This window comes from Pseudonaja textilis, chromosome 3 (genome assembly GCF_049901715.1).
Source record: "Pseudonaja textilis isolate UNSWEBS1 chromosome 3, rPseTex1.2, whole genome shotgun sequence".
In the NCBI taxonomy this organism is placed as follows: Eukaryota; Metazoa; Chordata; class Lepidosauria; order Squamata; family Elapidae; genus Pseudonaja; species Pseudonaja textilis.
The window spans coordinates 74,958,236-74,980,009 of record NC_141992.1 but is presented as its reverse complement, the minus strand read 5'-3'; the positions used below and the strand labels follow the sequence as shown (position 1 = coordinate 74,980,009).

The following is a 21,774-nucleotide window of genomic DNA, read 5'->3' as shown; positions in this document are numbered from 1 at the left end:
TTGGGGGACATATAAACATACAGAAAACTGTTTATCAAATTTTCTGACATCATGCACCAGTAAATAAATGCTTAAAAAATACAATGGCCATTCAATTAAATAAAACTTCTCGTGTTTTTATATTTAAAAGCATGTGAGATTCCTTGCTCAGTAATTATGATGTATTTGTATATGCCTTCCCATCCTCTCCATTTTTAAAGGTCCTTTAAATTTTCTACCCTTAAATTAAAGGGTATTATCACTTATTTTATAAATCTCAGGCCATGGTAAGAACTTCACATGCATGAGCTAGTCAAAAAGGTTCTTCAAAGAAATTCACCACAGTTCCACTTTGCAGTGTACACAGACTCACAATCAATAACTAGAATTGAGAACTGATTAATATTGTTCATTTTCTAAGATTTTGAACTCATATTGCTACTTGTACTATCACATATACACAGATCCATTTCTGCAACCTTGCTGACCAACCTGAATATAAAGAGACAGGGCTAAGACAATTTTGGCCAGCTGACTGCTAATTAACTTAGAAGGTCACGGTGGGCTACTTGGTGGATTTCTATAGACCACTGATGGTCCAAAGTTTGGATTTGATGTAAAAACTACCCTATAGAGAAATTAATGTCTATGGAGCCCCTGTTGAGTTCTTCTTGCACATAAGGAAGTATAATTTGATATGGGCAGTAGTATGCTTTTAGCTGTGTTTTTAACAATATTAGATTTATTGTATACCACTGAGAGTCTTCTTGGAGTAGAGTGGCCTTTTAAAAAGCCAATAAAAATATAACAATAATTCAGATGTTGCCTTGACAACCATCTCTCCCTTGATGGATGGAACCTGATGTCTTTTCATTGGAATCATTATTATACTTTGAGCTAATGTTACTATTTTCCTTGGGAGAATACGTATACCAGTTAAATTGGTTCCCATTGAAGAATAGTCCTGATCCGCATATGGAAGGTGCTGTATCCAATTCCACCGTGCCAATTACTGATGATGCTTAGGAAACACATGCTATAGAGACTGAACGAATACATTTTACTAAGCCAAAACTAAACAAAACACATACCACATCATGTCACAGAAATAAATTAGCACATTTTGAGACTATGCAAGTTTTGTTACAAAATTCAAATGGCAAATTTCCATACCAAGCCAATTTAATTTGTTTCATTTTGGGTGTTTTTATTAAAGATAATACATTATTTCCATGATACCTTGGGATACTGATTTATGCAAGGATGCATAATGACCTCTCATGAATTAGATTAATGAGTACATATAATGAATTAAATATACAAAAATTTATTTACTCACATATCTAGCTGCAAAGAAGTATGCTTGCTTTCTGGTGACACAATTAGATTTTGCTTCTTGGTAGAATTAAATCACAATTTGATAATCATATAATTTCTGCACTAATGTCTAGTATCTCAAAAACATCTGTATAATGAAAACATTAACATGTAATTGCTCTTCCAAATGTAACACTATCTCAATATGATCAAACCCAAGGTGATTAAAAAACAGCCTTCTTACCTAGATCAAAGCAAAAGGATCCACTTTAACATAATCTGCCTCAAACTACATCATTTAGAAGCATAGCTAAAAAATCTCTAAGACTGAAACAGTTGCGTTTTTTTACATAAAATGTTATCAGAGATCTTCTATATTCAGAAAGAGGTGGAGCCTATTCAATATTCTAGGTTGATTCTGGAAAAGCAGTTCCTCCATATTTTGACAAGTCTTTCAAAATGTTTCCTCGCACATACTTCAATGCAGTTTCATGTAGTTTCAGGGCAATGAATGGTGGTTTCCTTTATCATTTTCCATATTTTCAGTACTGTCATGAATCACTGCCTTGAACACAAGAGTGGGACACCTGGGCATGCAAGCTCTAACATGTAAGTCAGGGCTGATAATTATAAACTGCATTTTTTTAAAGGTTCTTGAGTGATCAGCATTGATAAGGTTACAACTTCTTAAAAGATTTCAAAGCTTCCACAATCCAACCTGACCCAACCTGGTCAATTTTACCCCTTTCTCCCTTTTATGCTATAAGTTTTCCTTCACTGCAGAAAACATGCAGAATTGCGTAGGAAGGAGTGGTTACAAATTGACCACCCAATCTGTCTCTATTACATGGAAGAAGAGAAAAGGAAGACCCTAAGTATGCCTCAGCAACAGACGGAAAGGGTTTGTTGATGGCAAAGTTCTGACCAAAACCTACAAGCATTGTTTTGTGCTAGGGTGATAAACAGCTCTGTGAAAATTTGCCCAGGTAAAGGGCAGGCAGCTATTTCCCAAGGCTTCTAAGTGTGGCTAGTATATCTACATCCTCACCAGAGTTCAAATTCAGAAAAATTTCAGGCCTATGGAAAGCAATCATTTTTAGATTGTTAGAAATTCTAAATTTAAGAAAAGCTCTCGTACTCGGAGTTATATAATTAACCTGTGCCAAAATTCTGAGATTTAGCAATCTAGCATTTGGTGAAGAGAAGGATTTAATTAAAAATCTCTATTAAGAGAGTAGAATTGCCTGCAGTTCTACTTTAAAAAGAAAAGAAACACAGTCTATGCAGATTCTCAATCATCCAGGTCATGGTTGTCTCAAAGGTGCTTTTCAAAAGTCAACTGGACTCCCTTAGTTTTTTCCTTGAAAACATTTCACTTCTCATCCAAGAAGTTTTGTCCTAACTGAAAAAGGTTCATGGATGAGAAGCAAAACATTTTCAAAGAAAATAACTAAGAAAGTCTAGCTGCCTTTTGAAAAGCATCTTTGAGACAGAAGAAATAAAGGTGAATTGGTAGAAAACCTCTGCAGACTTTTTTTATCAGTTCTGTTGAGCTTAGAAAGTTAATATGGTCTGATTTTGTTGAATAACAATAGACTATCAATTGTCAAAGTTATTCTTTTCGTCTTCTGAGACAAAACTGATAAATGACTTAATGAAACCCTTGGCTGCTCTACAAACCAAAAATATGTACTTCCAAGTCATAGTTGTGTTAGCGTGGGATGGCTTTTCTCTCTTCTACCAAGTTCCTACTAGCCCCTTTCTGCTTGTTCCTCTAATTCAAATATTGAAAACCACCCCAGGTTTCTGCCAATTCAACTCCTAAAGATCCTTCAACAAGACACTTCCACGTCAAACCAATTACCCGCAATCCTCCTCTCTTCCTTTGCAGGCTGGTCCTTTTTCTTCCTCAAATCGAAAAGAGATTCATTGAAGCACCTACACTCATACAGCCACACTAAAAGATTAGTCCTGCATTAACAACCGACACATATTCCCAATCAAACAGACTGCTAGAGAAGGTAGGGAGGAAAAAAGTGCTGTCAGATAATCCAGAAGCACTGAGCTCCTCCCATGTAACAGCTTCTCACTCTTTTAAGTTTCACCCTGTATAGGTAGCCCCCAACTTACAACAGTTCATGTAATGACCGTTCAAAGTTACAGCAGCACTGAAAAAAGTGATTTATGACCATTTTTCACACGATGGTTGCAGTATCAAAATTCAGGTACTTGGCGACTGACTTATTTTTATGACGGTTGTAATGTCCCGGGGTCATGTAATCACCTTTTGCAACCTTCTGACAAGCTAAGTCTATGGGGAAGCCAGATTCATTTAATAATCATGTTACTAACCTAACTGCAATGATTTATTTAATAACTGTGGCAAGAAAGGTTGTAGAATGGGGTAAAACTCACTAATAAATGTTTCACTTAGCAACAACAAATTTGGACTCAATTGTGGTTGTAAGTCAAGTCAAGGGCTATTCATAATTGATAAATGCAACCAAGCCAACTTCTCTTCATGGTATTGTACAAGCAACAGCTTTTCAGGGGAGTTATTTGACTGTTTTGCCTACCCATCTTAAAGGAAGAGCAGGACTATGGAAGGAACAGAATAACAGAGTTGGAAGGGACCTTGGAGGTCTTCTAGTCCACCTCCCTGCTCAGGTAGGAAGCCCTATACCATTTCAGATAAGTGGTTGTCCATTCTCTTCTTAAAAACTTCCAGTGCTGAAGCATTCCCAACTTCTGGAGGCAAGTTGTTTCACTGATTAATTGTTCTCACTGTCAGGAAATTTCTTAGTTCTAGGTTGCTTCTCTTCTTGATTAGTTTCCATTTGTTGCTTCTTGTCCTGCCTTTGGGTGCTTTGCAGAATAGATTGACTCTCTCTTCTTGGAAACCCCTGAGATATTGGAATCATGTCACCCTCCTTTCATCAAAATAAAAGGCTGAGGTTACAGCTTCGCCAGTAATCAAATCAAGAATGAACTGGATAGAAGGAAGAATACTCATAGCAGGTCTGCCACTCAACTAAAGTAGGATAGATTACAAGCCAGACTATGTTATCCACAGTTTTATTTTCCATGCTCATCTACAAAGTAATTCTTCTGTTGGCATTATGAATAAAACAATACTTTCATGCACTTTGGACAGGCAATGCAATTAAGGGTCCAATGTGAGAGTATGTCTTTTAAAAATAGTAAGTAGAGTATCTTCATGACTTGCAGGCTCTGTGGATGAGTCCTTAAATTTCCCACCAAAGTTATTGAGCTCTTGATATTTTGTTTTCCATTTCATATTACAAACCATCAGCATTATTTAAAAAGAAAACCTGCAGCAATGAAACACATAAGTTGCCATACAACATCTGCAGAGATTCAGCAAAACAGTTCCTTTAAACAAATCAGACAAATGCTATAATAGTAAAATAATGCCTTAAATACTAATGTCTATCCTGTAAAACAAGACAGTGTATAGATTCCAGTTTGCCATCACTATTGACATTAACGGAAGTTCTAAGATAGAATTTAATATTAATCTTAGTCTACACAAGTGAAGTATTTTGCAGGTAAGTTCAATAATAAATTGAATTTAATAACAGAACATTTAAACTACAATCCAATAGCTGAACCATGGAGAGTTGCTTTCTAAAATGTTCTCTGTCATTTCTAAACTGGCTTGAGGGTCAGTTATTCAAGCAGTTTCCATTTGAAATAATATAATAATACTAAGTGCAGAACAAAATCAGTGTTTTTTAAAAGCAATGTCCATTAGGCCATCTTTAAGATTGCTATTTCTATTAATGAACGATTGAGTACATCTGTCATCCAGGAATATATAGCAGTATTTTACAAGCCAATGGGTTTTATATATAGTCACTGCTAATAACGACTTTGAAAGTACATTATATGGTACGCCAGTCTAAGTCAATATGTTCACTGTAAAGGTTAACAGTCAAGCAATAAAATAAAGATTGTTAGGCAGAATTTTTATTTTCTAATACACTATAAAGAGCTCCTTGTACTGAGTTCCTAAATTTCTTCAAAATGGAAGATGCTTTTAAAAACAATTATATTACGGAATTTAAATAAGGTCATTTTAACCTCATTTAAGGAAATAAACCAACAAATTATTTCCATTCTACCTAAAAACAAACAATTTAATATTGTATTTACAGTTTCAGTTTGCTATGTATAAGTTGATTTTTCTTGTTTTCCTTTATCATATACTAAATTTAATTGTATTGGTTTTATACTTTTCTTAATATGTTTTAATTGTTTTTGTAATTTTTAAATTGCTGTACGCTGGCCAGAATCATGCAGTTGCTATGGGCAGCTATATAAATTGAACCAATCAATTAATTAATTAATCATATTGTATTTATTACCTGGCAAGCTTTATAGCTAGTAGCATTCAAATTGTCCAGAAATTTTTTTTAGCTTAATAAAGCCTCTTATTACCAAAAAAGAAAGGTTAGAAACGTTGCTTTGTGTACTGCTGGGTACTTCTCATAAGCAGCCAATTGGGTGACTTTGGGCCAGTCACTCTCTCTCAGCCCCAATCCACTTCATAAGATTGTTGTTTGTAGGAAAATAGAAAGAAGGAATATAATGAATATTTGACACCTTGAGTTACTTATATAATAATAAAACTGGGATTTTAAAAAAATCTTTAAAAAAACTAAACCAGAAGACAACCATAGTTCTATTGATATCCATATGATGTGCCACATATCCAATTTTATTTCCAATCACTAAACAACCTTTCTCCAATTGATCACCTGATCATGTTTTACAATAATTAATTTTAGTCAGGAGTTCAGATACTAGGGGGTGGAAACTGAGCATTCTGGGCAATATACTTCAGCACTTGGGGAAGGTTGTACTAGAGATCTCTTAATGTAAGTTTTGGATAGAAGAGTGGAAAAAACAGAATATATTGTATTATGATACTAATTCCACAAAGCAATTTCATTCAATACTGAAGTAATATCAGTTGCATCTATTCTCTTCTTTGACTTAAATTAAGAAAGTAAAAAACATTTACAAGACTGTATAAACAGCTTGACACCAATAAATTTACAAATGCCAAATATCTTCCCAACTATTCAGATACTCTATTATATAAGAAATTATTTATAAACTTTTGTGCTTCCCGTACTAGAACCTGCACCATAGCCAACTGTTACAGTAAATTTAAACTAAAAATGCTGAATAATGGAATTGAAGTAATGGGGATGCTTTATAAAAAAATCAATTTGACATTATTTCCAGTTTTAAACTGATTTCCAGATGGCCCACTTTTAAGCAATGACAAATAGCTTCTCAATAAAACAGCCATTAATCTAAAACACAAAACAGATTTTTTTAGACCCAGTCCTCTGAAATTCTAAAAACTGCATAAATTACATTAAGTCAAGAACATCATACTTATCTGAATCCTATTTACTAAATTACATCAAGAGACAAAATATAATCAAAGTGAATTGATTATAAATTATGAAATCATTATGTTGCATTTCCCTCTTGGTAAATGTGATTTTATGTAAATATGACAGTATCTTCCACAAGTAAATGCAATTTACATTTAATTTTCTTTGCCTTTAGAAGGAAACCCAGAAATAGTACATCTTTCATTTTGTGAGCAAAGCAGAATCTTTTTATAAGCATAAAAAAAATAACAAAATCATAGCATCAAAAGAGACCTTGGAGGTCTTCTAATTCAACCCTCTTCAGCTCTGGTTTGAACTTGAAATTAAACACGTTCCGAAGTTACTATAGGGAAATACCACACATATATATATAAAGTATCTATCCACTATATGGAGTACCACATATACTAACAATATTAAGATGCACATTTAAATAATCTCATACTAAGATTTCAAAGTACTCATTTAGCTACATTTATTTTATTTCAGTAATCAGTACTTGAACAGAAAGAAAACGAACTGAATCCCAGTAAATATATTTTATACAGTAATTCTATGCTTTTGGAAGTATTTCTAGGAAAATTACCCATATGAAAAATGGCAGTGCAATTATTTGGCAAATTATAAAAATGAATAGTAAAAAAGGAAAACATATATAAAACACTTCCCTGTTTCAAATGGCCTATTATGATTGGAGGGTTAGAAATATTGTACAGATGTATGACATGTACCCATTACACCATTCTCTTTCAGGATGAAAACCATTTGAATTTGGTGTAGTGGTTAAGGTGCTGCCCCAGAAACCAGGAGACTGTGAGTTCTAGTCCTGCCTTACGCACAAAACTTGATACTTTGGGCCAGTCAATCTCTCTCTCAGCCCAGCCCAATTTACAGGGCTGTTCTGAAGAAAATAGGCAGAGGAAGAATATTATGTATGTTCATATTTTGAATCATCTATAAAGTAATAAATGTGGGATAAAAATCTAATAAATAAATAATGCAAAAGAAAGAAAAAGGAAGATGATGGGTAAAAGAAATAATTGTAAAGTGAAATTAAAGAAAATCTAAATTTAGTTTAGATTACTAAACCATCTAATTTACACTAGGTCCACACCTTACCTCTTTGTGCCCATTATACATGATGTGTCTTGTCTGATTACTTTTAAGCAGCTTATCAGCTCGTCCAAACACAAATTCTTGGTCTCAAACCATCTCAACATACTTTATTTTACAGTTTTAGAACAGTCTGTGAAAGTCATTTCTAATATTATTCACAGAAATATTTATGCATTGTGTTTCAATCTGTAAGCTGCCGAAGTGGAAGAGTACTATAAAACAGAATATGAATAAATCAGAGACAATAAATCCACAAGAAGCTTTAGGAAACGTGATATGTTTCCAAACATTTACAAGCTCATTAAAATAAAAACACCTATACAAGCAATAAAAATAAGATTAGCCCCAAACTGGGATATTGCCGATGAAAAGGTCATGTATTATCTCAGTTAATCATTGTTGCTTTCCTTAACAATAAAAAGCACATCTACAAAAACATCTCTATTTTAGCTAGCCTTAACCCAAGCCATCTACAGTTTCTTCTTTTATTGGGCCTGAAATCAAATTGGAAAAAACAATACCAATACAACATGGCTTCAACAACTACAGAAAACATCCTAGCTATTGCTTTTTTTTTTCTTGCATTGGTTGTAATTTTCAAACTATTCAAAGAGCATGTCATGTAGAGATTACTACATGTAGAGATTACTTACTTGCCTCTGGGGGCAAGTAAGCCAGGTATAAGTAAGCAAATGCACTTTTTCCAAGTGAATATTCCACATGCAGTTTATTTCTAATGTAAAAATGTACAATTAATAATCAAACGTTTAATGAACATTATATCTTCATTTTATATGCAGACAAATTACTACATTTATTTAAAACTTGGTGACCCTGAATTTAAGGTGAAAGCATAAATATTTTTGAAGACTCAATGTCACCAGCAGTTTGGGAAGCGGGGATCTCACTGCTGCTGTTCAGAACATATCTTTTAACCATTTTGAACTGGACTACACTGCTTGCCCTCCATAATGTATAGCATGAATATCTAGAATTAGGCAGAAATAAGAAAGGCCAGAGGTGGGATTCAAATTTTATAACAACCGGTTCTGTGGGAATGGCTGGGTGAGCATGGCCATGTGACTGGGTGGGCGTGGCTTTTTTGTAGCACCCCATTCCCCCATTTTTTGGGCCTTCTGGGCCTCAGGGAAGCCTCCTGGGGAGGCGATTTTGCTCTCAGGAAGTTTCCCTGGGGCCCAGGAAGGCAAAAAATGAAGGGGGCAGGGGGTGCTGCGCCCTTCCTCCAGTTTTTGCCTTCCTGGGCCTCAGGGAAGCCTCCTGGGCAAAGCAGTAAGACAGCGAAGGAATCCCAGAACAGCTGATTATCGGGAGGGGGAAAAAAGAAATACCTTAAGGAGTGACTGGGTGGGGAAGAACGCAGTCAGTGATGTCAGGCATGCCTGCAATGTTGCGCATCTGCAATAAGGACTGACTGGGCAGGGAGGGGAGGGGTGGGTGGAAATGGGCGGGGCCATCCAGGGGCATTATTTGCCAGTTCTCTGAACTGTGCAGAATCCTAACAACTGGTGCTCTAGAACTGGTCCAAACTGGTAGAGTCCCACTTCTGGGGAAGGCCCTATAAGTAATATTTTTTAATTTACTGTATTTATTAATTAATCAAATTTCTATGGCCACCCATCTCATGAAAAGTGACGCTGGACAATTCACAGCAACTAGATAAAAAACACATATATAAATAATCATTATTAAAAGTTAACTATATACAAATGCCAGGCAGAGAAATGATGGTGTCCACCTCAGTGATAGAGGAGCCATCCACCCATACCTTCATTCTCTGGGAGCTTGGGGTCTAGTGACATAGCCAGGATAACTTCCAGAATGAACAGGGATGGATCTATAGGTGGCCACCATAGCAGAGAGGTCCTTGTTCCCAGGACCTGCCAGGGGTAAATCCCTAGCAGAGGACATCTGAAGGATGCCCTGTCAGCCAGTTCTAATGGGATGGACAAATGTAATTGGAAAGAGGCGGTCTCTCTGATAACCTGGTCCCATGCCATGAATGGTTTTAAAGCTTAAAGGCAACCCCTTGAATTGGAGAAACAAACTGGCAACCAGCACAACTTGCAAAGGGGTAACATGATCTGTTTTAGGAGAACACAGTCTGCAACGCTGTATTCTGCACCAGCTGAAGCTTGCAGATACTCTTCAAGGGCAGTTCCACGTGACCATGATCGGCGCCTGCCGATGCAAAAACAAACACAACTGGTGCACCACATGAAGTTGTGCAAAGGCCCTTCTGGCTACAGTCATCATTTGCTCTTCAAGCAGGAAATGAGGCTCTAGGAGATTGTACACTTTCTGGGGTAGTCCCACCCCATTCAGTACCAAAGATGATATACTTCTGAAATCAGTAGACTCCAAAAGAGTCAATCAATCTGGCCAGAGTTCAGCTAAAGCCTGGCGTCATCCATCCAGATTCTCATCGCTTTCAGGCACTAGGATAAAGATGTTTATGGCATCACTTAATTCATGTAATCCTTTCCATGGAGTCTATACTTATTTTTCCAGTCTTCACCAACAATAAGGAGGAAGCACTCTTTAAAAATAGCAGTACCACTCTTTTCTGTAAATATAAGGAGACACCCCCCCTTCCCTGCATCAAAGGTAATTATTAGGTGAGAAAAAAACTTTTTAGATAAATATTGTAAGAGACAGGTTGAGTAAATCTACTATACATAAAATAAAACGTTCACATTGTTCAAATTATAAAATTGGGTGCAGCCACATGATGATTCACTGAGTTAACTGCTGGAAGTCCCAATCTCAACTGCTGTCATAAATTGAGGACATTCATTAAAATAAGATTAGAATGTACAAAGAACAACTAAGTCAGACCACAGGCCCATTTAGTTCAGCATTCTAGCATGTGATTAGAGGTATTCCATAAACTCACCAACATGAACTGGAAAGTAACTGTTTCTCTTTCACTGTTGAATCTCAATAATTTATATTTAATATACTACTCTATGATGTAAGAGGTAGTAAATGATCATCAATATTAGTAGCTACTGATAACCTGATCTTCCATGAATGTGTCTAAGCTCCTTTCAAATCATTCAAACCAGCTGCAATTACCGTAACTGCTGGTAACAAATTACATATATTAATCAAATACTTTGTAAAATATTATGTTCTTCTCCATATGGATTTTATATTGGATTACAATCACATTAAAGTGACCCAGATATACAAAGAAAACAAAGAAGCAAGTTGCTTGCTCAGCAGCTATAGTTCAAAAAAGATTTCACTTTGCCCCATACAGTATTTGCTGAACTGTGCAAAATAATGCATTTACTGTATAAGCCAGGGATTGAGATATCATGTGCCTTAGGATATTCTAGAGCAGCCCAAAAGTAAAATTAAGGCATGGCATGCCATGTTGTTTTGCTGAAGCTTTGAGAATTAGGCAAATAGCGAAAGATAATGAATAAAACGATAAGGGTTGTTAAAGCTTATGGAAAGGGTCGTTGGTCCTAACCTTTCTCTTTGTGTGGAGACAGCATTCAGGATTGGGTGATCAGTCTCTGTCTGTGATTGGACTGAGTCTGTCAAAACTTTGATGACACTCCCTCTGCTGCTAGGGACCTCCCCAGAAATTCGTGAAGGAATAGTGACAGACTGACATGTTCTCCTATAAGTATAATACACATCATTACATTCGGAACGCACCACGAAAGGGTGGGACTGAATGCTATCTCCACACAAAGAGAAAGGTCGTATCAGGTTAGGACCAATGACCCTTCTCCATTGTGGTGGAGATAGCATTCAGGATTGAGACATACCAAAGCCAGCTGTCCTACAGGTGAGCCTAGTGCAGTCAAAGTCCCTTATACAGAATGGACCTTTTGCAGAACCCTCTGTCCAAAAGCTGCCTCAGCAGAAGCAAATGAGTCCAGCTTATAGTACCTGATGAACAGAGAAGGAGATGCCCAGCTACCCACGCTGCAAACCTCCTCCAGAAAAGCCTGGCTGGCCCACGCCATCGATGTTGCCGCACTTCTTGTTGCATGCGCTGTTATCCTTGGAGGAACTGTAAGTCCCTGCGTTTGGTAGGCCTTGGATATGCAAAGTCTTATCCATCTCCCCACAGTCGTTGGAGTTACCTTGTAGCCCATGGTGGAAGGTTGAAAGGAAACAAAGAGGGATTCAGACCTCCTGAAGGACAATGTCCTCTTGATGTAAATCCTCAATGCCCTCCAAACGTCCAGAGTATGCCATCATCTTTCTAACGCGTGCACAGGATATGGACAAAAGTCAGGTAAAATTAGTTCTTGGGATCTCTGGAACCACGAGTTCACCTTTGGCATGAACGAAGGATCTAGTCTTAACACCACTCGATTGGTGTGAAACACACAAAAGTCTTTCCTGACAGGCAAGGTTGCCAGGTCCGAAATCCTTCTGGCAGAGGTTATCACTACCAGAAAGGCTACCTTACAAGACAAAAACTGCAAGGGAATTGACCTCAGTGGTTCAAATGGGGCCTCAGTCAGTGATTGCAGTACTTTAGAGAGGTCCCATGTTGGATATTGATGAACCACTGGAGGTCTCAGGTTTGTAGCCCCCTTCAGAAACCTGTGGACCGTGGGATGTCTAGACAAAGATTCCACTCACCCCAAGGATAGAACAGAGGACAAGGCTGCAACCTGCCTCCGCGGAGTATTAGGTGAAAGCCCTCTGTCCAGGCCCTCTTGGAGGAAGTCCAGTTCATGGGCAATCGAGGCCCCAGAAGGGACAATGTCATACTTACACCATGCGCTGAAAGCTTTCCAGGTTGCATCATAGATGCGGTTAGTGGGGGTCTCCTGGAGGCCTGGGTAGTTCTTATTACTCTGTAGGAATAATTGTCCCAGATCAGAGATCCCCGCTCAATCTCCAGATGGCCAAGTGAAGCCACCGGGGCTCTGGATGCAAGATTGGCCTCTGGCTGAGCGACACTCAGTCCTCCAGTATCCTCCAAGGTCTGGAAATGGAAAGGTTTACTAAGTCTGCAAACCATGGCCTCCTGGGCCAATAAAGGGCTACAAGGATAAGCTCTGCTCTTTCCACCAACAATTTCTGGATGACCCTTGGGGTCAGAGGCAGAGGAGGAAAGGCATACAGGAGCTCCCGTGGCCAAGGGCTGCATAAGGCTTTTGTTCCCTCCGCCCCCAGAACCGCAAACCTGGAAGAATCTCGGGAGTTCCGTGTTGTTCTGGGAAGCAAAGAGATCCACTGCTGGGCATCCAAAGCACTCCAACAGCTCCTGAAACAAATCAGGATGCAAACGCCACTCTGCATGATCAATGGTGGCTCTGTTAAGCCAGTCCGCCTCAACATTAGCCACGCCTGCAATGTGCTCAGCTCTGAGCAACATCTGGTGTCTCTCTGCCCATAAACCAAACTGCTCTGCCTCCAGCATCAGAGGCCCTGAATGAATCCCACCTTGGCAGTTAATGTATGCCTTGGCTGACACATTGTCAGTCAAGATTAGGATGTCCTTACCTGAGACCAGTCCTCTAATTGTCTCAGAGCCAGATGGACCACTCGAAGCTCTAACCAATTAATATTATGGTCCAAATCTGCCTGGGACCATTGTCCTTGGAGCACCCTGGATTGAATGTGCGCACCCCAGCCATGAAGACTGGCATCTGTGGTCAGCACTAACCTGTTCAATTCCTTGAATAGGAGTCCCATGGAAAGCGCCTCAGATGACCAGCATCTTAAAGACTTAAGGACCAATGGAGTTAATCTGGCCTGTAAGAGGGAACAACTCCTACCTGTCTTCTGATAAGGTAGAAGGAACCATTGGAGTGACCTGGCATGCAGTTCTAGCCCAGGGCACTATATTAATGCATGATATCATTTTCCCCAGGAGCTTAGAAAGCGTAGCCAGGGATACCCTAGGTTTAGATTTCACTTGTCCAATTAACTCCCTGACACTCTCCTGATGTTCTTGGGATAAGGACACCTTGCAGGAATTAATATCTATAACAGCTCCCAGATGGAGTAAGGTATTGGTGGGAGTCAAGTGGCTTTTGGCCTCGTTGACAGAGAAGCCATGCTCTTCGAGCACCTAAATGGTGATCTCTAAATTTTCTACAGCTCTAGATGGGGAAGATGACTGGACCAATATGTCATTGAGATAACACTGGACCCTAACTGGTATAGCCCTAAGGTGGGCTGCCAGGGCTGCCAACAGCTTAGTGAATGACCTGGGGGCTGAGGAAAGTCCAAAGGGCAAGGCCCTGTATTGGTAGTGCCTACCATCGTAGCAGAACCTGAGGAATTGTCGATGAGCAGGGATAATAAGGACATGGAGATAGGCCTCCGTTAAATCAATGGAGTTAAGGAAGTCCCCCTCCCTAATTCCCTCCAGGATGGACTGGAGTGAATGCATCTTGAACCGCCTCTATTTCACCCAGTGGTTAAGGCGCATCAAATCCAGAATTGCCCACCATCCCCCCCAAGGCTTTTGGGATTACAAACAATATGGAATAGAATCCGATGCCTTCTTGACCCTCAGGCACCGGCTGAATAGCCTGAATCTCCAGCAGGTGCTGAATAGCTGTTTCCATTAGCTTCCTTCTCTCTGTATTCCTAAAGAATGAAATGAATGAAAAACCTCGAGGGCATAGAGAGGAATTCTACAGTCCGGAGCGGACTGTCTCCAGGACCCAGGTGTCAGTGGTTACTTCCTCCCAACACCTGGCAAATAAGGCCAGACATCCTCCAATGGAAGGGTTGGTCTCCATTTTATCTGGGGCATCGGAAGGGACGATCCCCAGCCGCTTGAAAGGGCCGCTTATTGTTAAAAGGATGGTTTCTACCTGTCCTGTCCTGGCTTTGCTCCTGCCTGGGGGCGAAAGACCTCTGGGGAATCCCCCTCCTGTTTCGGGGGTCCTATAATAGGAGCGTCTGGCATAGGGAGTTGGTCTATAATCACTTTTTCTGGACTTGGATGGCAAAACCTTCCCTTTGTCCTTGGAGTCCACTAGGACCTTGTCCAGAGCCTCTCCAAACAATTTATCCCCTTTTAATGGGGCCATGGCCAACCTCCACTTGTGCCTCATATCAGCCTGCCATTGCTTTAGCCAGAGCAAGCGACGAGAGGTCACTGTTCCCCCTATTGCCCTGGACGCAAATCTGGCAGCACTCAGTGTCACATCAGCTGAAAATTCTACTGCTGCCAATAGTTTGTTCACATGCAGGTGTGATCTGACATCGTCCAGTGGAATTCTCTCCTGTAGTTCCTGGAGCTAGATGAGAGAGGCCCTGTTGAAGAAAGATGCGGCTGTGGAAGCTTTCACTGCCCATGCTGCTGACAGTTGTGTTCTTTGCAACGTTTGCTCAGCCGTCTTGTCCTCAGCCTTCAGTGAGTCCCCAGGGATGTCTGTGTTGGCTTGCAGGTCCGCAACTGGGGCATCAACATCGGGCACTTCCAGGGCCTTGGAAAGATTGCCCCCTACATTAAACAATTTCTTGTATAAGGAGGAAGGGCTTGGACCGGACCCGAGGGACAACCACTGTCTTTGGATGACTGTGATAAACATCTTTGGCGCAGGGATGACATCTGCTGTGACTGTTTTCTCAGAAAACAGTGAGTCATTGGGGTCTTCAGAGGGGTCTGAAGGCTCCTGCGGTTCAGGGACTAAGCCTCGCCCTGTGGCCTTTTTGGCCTTAAAGAGGAGAGATCTAAAGATGGCAGGCTGGAACAAGCCAGGGATAGAGCCTTGGTCAGCCTCATTGAGGCCCTCATCATCGGAATAGTTTCTGTCCATCAGTTGGCCACTGTCAGATGTGATGGAGTGGGAGCTTACAGCAGGAATGTATACACCTGATTCTGTATGCAGGGAAAGATCAGACCTGTGTGTCCTACTGCATCTGGATGAGGAAGCAGAAACCTCTGAGGGAGAACCTCTGGTCTGTCTCACTGCCTCATTTAACATAGCCTGCATATTAACCTGGAACTGTCTTAACTGGTCTGATACCAGATGACATGGGAATAAAGGTTGCTTCTGGAGCCATTCTGTGCCTCTGATCAGTAACTGTCAGTTGCTCTGTTGTTGGGCAGACAGAGAAGAAATTTCTGATCTCAGAAGCCTCAACAGATTCCTGCTCTTCAGCTCCCCCTATGGCCGCTTCTGCTACTGCAGCCCTGTCAGTTTGCAGTTGCCTCTCTCCTCTCGATAACGGCCGTTCCTCATTTGGGCAGGAAGTTATGCAGGGCGCCATTTTCTTATCATTTTGCTCTTTCCAGGCATGATATTCCTCTCTGGAAAAAAAATCTGAAAAGTAGCCAGGGGTGCCTTTTCCTTCCAACCTTGCCCTCCTCCCCAAATCTAATCATTCCTCCCCCTACACCGCCGACAGGACCCTGGAGGCACCGGATCCTAATTATCAACTGTGGGAAGGGAGTAAAAAAAGAAAGGGAAAAAAATTCAGAATTGTTAATCAAGGGAGCTCCGGTTCCAGTCGCTGCTCCAAGCTTCTTCTTTTTTTTTCTCCTCCGCACGACTTCCCGCAGGGAAATTTTCCGGTAAATGAACATTGCTTTCGCTCTCTGGAGGGAGCTGAAGCCGTCTGGCTCTTTCCACACCTCCGCATCCACGGGAAATCTCTCCCCCCACCCCATGCCACCCCTGTCTTCTTCCCTTCTCCCGCCTTCCCCTGCCTCGCAAGGTAGGTAGCCAAGCCACTGTTCGGCTCATCCACCTGCCAAGCCAGCCAGCCAGCCCGCCGCAGGGATGATTTGCCACCGTGGGAATCAGCTACCTCTCCAGCTCGACTCCCTCCCAACAATTCGGCCATGCATTTTTTCTTTTTTTGCATGCCTTGAGAAACACAACTTCCTTCTCCCACCCACCCAAAAGAAGATGATGATGATGACAGCAGGAGGCAGGAGTCATTCTCTCCCTTGCAAGCCCCCCAGCACCCAGGGCTGGCGAAAAAAGCAAGAGCCGTTCTTACGATCTCTCACTCTCTCTCTCTCTCTCTCTCTCTCTCTCTCTCTCTCTTACCAGAATACAGTCAAGCCCTTTCCAGCATGCATGATCCACCGCTTTGCACCTTGCAAATGCAAAAACCATGGAGGGCTCCGGGATCTTGTTTTTTTTGTTTTTGCAAAGAGCAGCGCGAGCAGAGAAGAGCAGCCAGCCAGCAACCTGCTACCGGTAGTCCAAACTAACAGCGCTGCTTATTGAGTCGGAGGTGGGGGAAGGTAGGAATTAGGGGGAGAGGGGACAGAGGGGGTGAGGAACAGGAGAGGAGACACCTTGGAAATCATGCAAGAACTTTTCTGCTTCTGATTACCCCCATGCTTACAAGTTGCAAAGGAAACACAGAACTCAAAACAGCCCAGCTGCGTGGCTCGGCTCGGTTCAGGTCTTCCTCCCCACCACTTAAAAACGCAGAGTTCCAGCGCTTCCCACGCTTGCAAGCGGAGAGAACCGGCTGGCTTTTTTCCACCGACCAGTGGCAACTTTGCAAAAAAAGCATGATGATGATGATGATGATGATGTTCGGAAAAGAAAAAAATCGGAATTCCGATTTTAGTCGGAAGAATATCATGTATGTCTTTCCCTCGAGCCCACACTTTATCCAGCACCCTGTCCCTGCGGTGCTCGTCCCTCTCTGCTGCCTTGGAGCCTTTCAGGTTCCTGCAGCCTTGTCCTTTGGCTTGGGGTTGTAAAATGAAGCCATCTGTTCTGGGGCTGCTGGGCTTAGAGAGTGTGATAGCTGTCGTCCCCCTCCCCTCTCCTGATATCGCGGCTAGCCTTTCGTGATTCTGCCATCTCTGACTCCAACAAACTTACTCTGGAGTCACCCCAAGCACGCTGCAGCCTTTCACTTTCCTAAACCTACTCTCACTACCTGTGCTCTTCACTGCAGGTCTTCTGCCCCTTTAAAGGCTACCACAGTTAATCTCAGTGTCTCCAACAACCGAAACCGCTGGGAGCCTCCCAAGCCAAAGTGCGGGAAGGAGGTGAAGATGGTATTCAAACTCCAGAACCTTAGTATCTTGTAGATCGGTAGTACCCTCAGACGATCCAAAGTCCAATGACCAGGGCAGAGCCCCGGCCATACTGCAGTTTGACAGCTGTCAAAGTGGTAAACCGGTTCCGGCTTGCAATAGAATTCAGCATTGGTGTTTTTATTCCTATTTTTCCAATCAATTTGAAAGGATTTGTTAAATTTGCTAGGAGAAATTTGTCCAACAAGCCGACTGAGTCAATTTCTGGGGAGGTCCCTAGCAGCAGAGGGAGTGTCATCAAAATTTTGACAGACTCAGTCCAATCACGGGCAGAGTCTCATCACCCAATCCTGAATGCTATCTCTACCACAATGGAGAAGGCATACACACACAAGTGCATAATATGTGTATGCATGCGTGCGTACACACCCACACACCCACACACTCATAATATTAAGCTTTCTGGAAGTACTTTTTTGGTAAAAGTTTTATTTGGGTTTTCACAAAACATAACACAAATAAAATATCTTTTTTGAGAGGAACATGATTCCAGGTTATCACATCTCCATAAAGTCATAATCTCAGTTACATATTCATCTTTCTATTCAATTTCATATCTTGTCACTATTTTATCAATTTCTCAATAACTTTTCCTTTCCCTTACTTTCCTCAACCTTATTTATAATTATCTCATTTCTTTCTAATTCAATTACATATCTTTTTCTAAATTTCTATATCTTTCTAGTCATTATATTTATATTTTTGTCTGTCCTGTTTACAATTTCATACATTCTTTTTCCACCATCATCCCGAAAGGGAAAAGAAAAAAAAAACAATTCCCTCCCCTTCCTGGCATTGAAAAGCAAGGTTTCCCCTATGATTACCAAGTAGAGTATGTCATGCTTTCTGGAAGTACTTTTTGACATACAGGAAATAAAGCAGACATAGCCCATCTTCCATGTATAAATCTTTTGAGCTTCTCTCTCAGTGAATCCAGGATCTGGTTTGAAGAGAAAAGAAATTATATATTTTTTATTTTAGGTGCTCTAAATTTCTGTTAAAATTCTTGCAAAAATGAATTCAGTATGAATGATATGACTGTGGGACAGCATTTTTATAATATTCCTTAATACAAATTTGAAATATATAACCATACATTTTTAACAGACTATTTATGTTATGCCTAAATGCATATACACTCCAGACATGAAGGCTGAAAAAGGTCCAAGTTCTATTGTATACTCAAATAATATTTCCTTAACAATCAGTCGAATTATTAGGAATTAGGAGGAAACACATAGGCATTCACAAAAATGTTTAAGATCCCCTTTGCAAATAGCATCCTATTCTTGTTAATGCCTGACATATATTTTGCCAAGCCCCTTCAGAGCAAGATTTTCCAGAAAGATAAAAAAATCTATTAAAAATTATATTTTCACAATTTTTAATTCCAGTGATCAAATGAGAATGCACACAAATGACCAAGTACTAGGATAAAACTTGTTTTTAGTTAGATGTATACTGCATGCTTCCTTCTCAAAGGCTCAAGGTAGTGTACACAGTGCTGTCTTGCAATTTTCCTTCACATCCTGGCAGATAGACTGGCTAAGAGATTCAAAATTATCCAGAAAGGTTCCTGAATCCTAGTCTTTGCCAGCACACTATGCTGGCTCTTTATATTACCATCATCTGATGGAAGAACAGAGGAAGGTTTGGTAATCATGCACTTATAATTGATGACATAACTGTTGGCACAATTCTTTGGCAGATGAGAACCACTAATGCAAACTTTCAAATTGTGTGTGTGTGTGTTGGAGGGGGGGAGAAAGAGACTTTCAATCAGCCTTGATTCCTGGCAGCTGCCTGGACAAGTCCCTGCCCTTTTTCTTGGCAACATTTTCAAAAGTGATTTGCCAAAGGCTGAAAGTGACTGGCACAAAGTTACCCAGTTGGCTTTCTGCTAATTCCTAAACTAGAGGTCAATATCCTTTGGTTTTTAGCCTGGTGCCTTTAGCCATGAAACCAAGCTGGTTCTCAACTACAGTAATTAGGAGAGGACAAAGTATGAGCTTCAGTGTTTTGACTGTTTGCTACAGTAATTAGGGAAACAAACATCCAAAACACTGAAGGTCAATTTGTCCATCAGACAAATGCTTTCACAACCTTCTAGTATACATTCCCATTCTCCAGCTATTTTTTTCTGCATTCACTATTTATGACCCTGCAAACTGCATTAAGGCTGGAAAGTAGTTCAGCACATTTCTTTTATCTTAATCTTTCCAAATTTAGAATGAATGTCCCTGATCTTCGATTGTTATAGTAGTTCCTGTAAAGAGAACTGTTTCCCCACAAATCTGCCTCAAAGGTACTTGGTGGCACTAGCAATGAATTTATTTCTTTACTTGATTTGCTATGTTTTGCCTTCTACCAGCATTTAGAAAGCTCAAGTGGACTAAACAGTCATAACAGCAACAAAAATCCCTGACTGCAAAATTTAAAAAGGATAAAATTCACTGGTTATCTAGTTTCAAGAGTTGGAAAACTTGGAACCTTTTACATATTTGTCTTAAAACTATTAGCTCTGTAAGAAGACATGGAGCAAAATACGCTGGCAAGCCAAATTAGAGCATCTATTTCCTATAGAGCACCTATGAACTAGAATTCCTAAGACTGCATTATCAATATGGCATTTGCATTCTTAGAGACAACTGCTGAAATTCCTGCTCCTTTGCACGGAAGAAGATTGCCCTATTTTGATGAAGAAGCTGGACACTGAATGGATTTCATCAGGATGGGGATATCTCGGCTTCATTCAGTATAACTGTTGTTACACAAATATACCCTCTGTTGTACCCAAGGCTTCCTCTCCAGATCAGCCCTTCAGCTGACTCCCATGAACAATGCACATCAATAATATGCTTTTCAATAGTTAATCTTTGGAGCTGAGAGAAAGTTAAAAAAATGAGATCTTAGGATCTGACAATACTATCCTGGAAATGTCTTCATAAATCTACTGTTAGGTAATGGATAGAGTCAAGACAAAACATGTTTTGCTGCAAATAACATTCTATAAATGTACAAAATAGGCTAAGCCTTCTAAAATAAATATTGATTTACAGACACAAACATGATTTCACAAAGTTGTCTTCAGCAAGATTTATTAAGATGAATGGGATGGGACATTTCACCAACTAAATTATTTTCAATTTAGAACCACTATCTCCATGGCAATATCTCTCTGACATGTTTTGATTTTCTTTCTAACAGATTCATATTATCTGGGTCTCTTTCCTGATATCAGGGAAGCTTCTGGAAAACTGAAAACGTTTCTCCTTAATCTTTATCAGTTTAGGACCTGACACCTAGGCCTTACTCTCCACCCATTAATTCAAGCATATCCCTGAGGCAGTAGAACTGGGTCTTAACTAGGTATAGCAGGTAAGTAATTGGCAGCTGCTGCTTTGTTTGTGCCCAAGAAATAGCCATACTCTGGCAGAGCTCTGAGCCAATCACTACTACAGCCAAAAATTCTGAGACTGGAGAAGGGGAGAGTCTGCACTTTGTTCAGAATGAATGAGGTTTTCAATCTTTTAGTTTGCATTATCAGTGGTGTCAGGGAATCCATGTACTGAATTGGAAGCAATTCTTTTTTCAATAGCATAGGATAACTAGGACGAACATTGGAAGTAGGTCTTAGTATCCTACTCATCAAGAGAAGACATTTAGTTGGGAAGGCTAACCAATGCATATAAAATGGAAACTTACAACCTGGAAACTTGCAAACTTACAATAGGCAACTTTTTTTTCAAAAACACAACAGAAGCTTTGTTGTTTAATCTGCTTACTACAGGGGAAGGAGGAGGGTGGGATAATCAGGGGCTTCTGGCTGCTAAAAAGCGATTTACTAGGAGAGATACACAGAATCAAAATGATAGAAGCAGTAAGAGGATAAGGAATGGG

General features: G+C 40.3%; 1 protein-coding gene and 1 long non-coding RNA gene across 2 annotated transcripts in view; one reads left to right on the top strand and one right to left on the bottom strand.

Moving 5' to 3' along the window:
• The window catches only part of HS2ST1 (heparan sulfate 2-O-sulfotransferase 1), a 100,971-nt gene that overhangs the window by 65,138 nt on the left and 14,059 nt on the right, over positions 1–21,774 (bottom strand). The window lies entirely within an intron of this gene.
• LOC148126167 (uncharacterized) lies at positions 16,669–20,647 on the top strand. The gene is made up of 3 exons (XR_015742907.1): positions 16,669–16,794; positions 17,733–17,826; positions 20,517–20,647. It is a non-coding gene; the product is annotated as an uncharacterized LOC148126167 (long non-coding RNA).